Source organism: Galeopterus variegatus, unplaced genomic scaffold, assembly GCF_000696425.1.
Source record: "Galeopterus variegatus unplaced genomic scaffold, G_variegatus-3.0.2 Scaffold3717, whole genome shotgun sequence".
Taxonomy (NCBI): Eukaryota; Metazoa; Chordata; class Mammalia; order Dermoptera; family Cynocephalidae; genus Galeopterus; species Galeopterus variegatus.
This window is the reverse complement of record NW_007729828.1, coordinates 95,929-98,146: the sequence shown is the minus strand read 5'-3', so window position 1 is coordinate 98,146 and position 2,218 is coordinate 95,929.

Genomic DNA, 2,218 nt, shown 5'->3' with positions numbered 1-2,218 from the left:
TAGCTATAATAAAAAAGACAGACAGTAGCAAGGGTTGACAAAGTTGTGGTAAATTGGAACTCTTATATAATGCCAGTGGGAATGTACAATGGGGTAGCCATTTTGCGAAACAGTTTGTCAGTTTCTTAAAAAGTTAGACATAGATTTATTATATGACTCAACAATTTTACTACTTCATGTCTATCCACAAAAATACAGTCTACACACAGACTTGTACAGGGATGTTTGTAATGGCATCAATAACAATATCCAAAAAGTGAAAACAATGTCACATCCAAATGTCTGCCATCTGATAAATGGATAGAATGTGATGAATCCATACAACGGAGTACTATTCATCAATTAAAAGGACAAAGGACCGTACATGCTACAGCATGGCTGAACCTCCAGACCTCAAAAATATCTCAGTGAAAGAGCCTGCCGTAAATGAACATATATTGTACTATTCCATTTATATGAAATGTCCTAATAAAAAAGGAAAACATAGAGACAGAAAGTGGATAAGTGGTTGTATAGGGCTGAGGTGGGAATGGAGAATGACTGTAAATGGATACAATGTTTCTTTTTAGGATAATGTAAATATTCTAAAATTAAATTGTGATGATAGTTGTACAACTCTATAAGTATGCTAAAGTTCATTGAATCATACATTAAATGGATGATTTTTATGGTTGGTAAATTCTATCCCAACGAAGCCAGTGAAAAAAAGGAGATTCATATGAGTTTGGACCCAGATCTTCAGGGAATTACTATCTACCAGAGGGTATTATTATCTTTGGCAAGCTTAACTTTATTATGCAGGTTTGTTATAACCCAGACTGGGAAGTGTATTTAGAAAAATTTGTTTCATGGAGGTTGTTTGAGCATATTGACTTGGGGGAACAGGAGAAGAAGAGGGGAGACAGGGCACAGGCTCTTACATGTGCATTATTATTTGATGACGACTGACAGGATCTGGGCAGGTGCCCCAGATGACCAGCTAATTCCAACTTTGAAACTCCAGTTTCACTGGGGATTCTCTATTGAGTTCCAAGGAGTAAGATGTACTGAACTTCACTTATAACAAAAATATCCCTTACTATTGACGAGGAGAATAGGTTTTCTTAAATTAAATGAGGTATTAAGTAATTTTGAGACCTGACAAAATAGACCTCCAGTTTCAAGAGCTTTTAATACCTTCTTCCCATAGACTTTAAATTTGATGAAAAACTTATAAAGTGCCCTCCAAAGCAAAGCAAACACAAAAACCCCTGTTTCTGTATTAGTTCACAGAGAACAAAGACTGTGATCGTTTTAAAATTAAATGTGCCCTCAAATGCCTTAGTCCCAGCTTCGTACCCTTACTCCTCTTCTGAAGGAATTTTTTTCTTAATAGAAAATATGCTCTAACATGCTTCCAGTCTCTTTCCAAACTTATTTATTGAATGTAGAAGTCCGAGTTCTAAAATGATTATTTCCAGTGAAAAACTTCTCTATGAAAATACAGAATAGGCACATTAACTGAAATGTACATTAGTTACCTGCTCCCATCCTCCCCCTTTTTTTTTTTTTTAAGATATATTCTGCATGATGGAGGCTAAAAGGTGGCAGCTGTGCCAAAGTAGTGGACCCTAAATCGCTGAGCAAAAATGAGAGGGGGGAGGCTCTGATTGCTCAGAGTAGAGGAGTGAATATGCGCTCTCAACCACAAATCAAGCGAGCTGGAAAAAAAAAAAAAAAAAGCCCAATCAAGGCAGTAATGGCCTCCACTTCACAATCAGACAAGTGCTTCTTACTTGAAAAATCCTACCATTTATAGCTGATTGCTAACCCTGGCCTCATTTCTAATCTAAAGGGCGAGTAATAATTTGGAAAAGGAATTATAACAACTTCCCAACAATTTAGCAAATTGTTATTATTTCAGGGGGAGAGGAGGGTGGAAAGGAGTTGCTTTTGTAACGTGTTTCTCTTGTGGGCTACCATTTTCATGACATCAAATCCCATTGCTGCCATGCTAGATAGAAACTAATATATATTGGAAATATGTTTGGAAAAAAAAAAACTAGCAGAAGGTGATATTGCATGCCACATCACATGTTTCAATATGATCAAAGTTATGGTCACCGGAGAATAAGGGAGTTAGTGAAGCTGTGAACTCCTCTGTACATATCTACCTATGATATTCCTGAATAAGTTTTGGTGATTGTCCCTGAGTATCATTGTTTTGGAAAAGATTTTG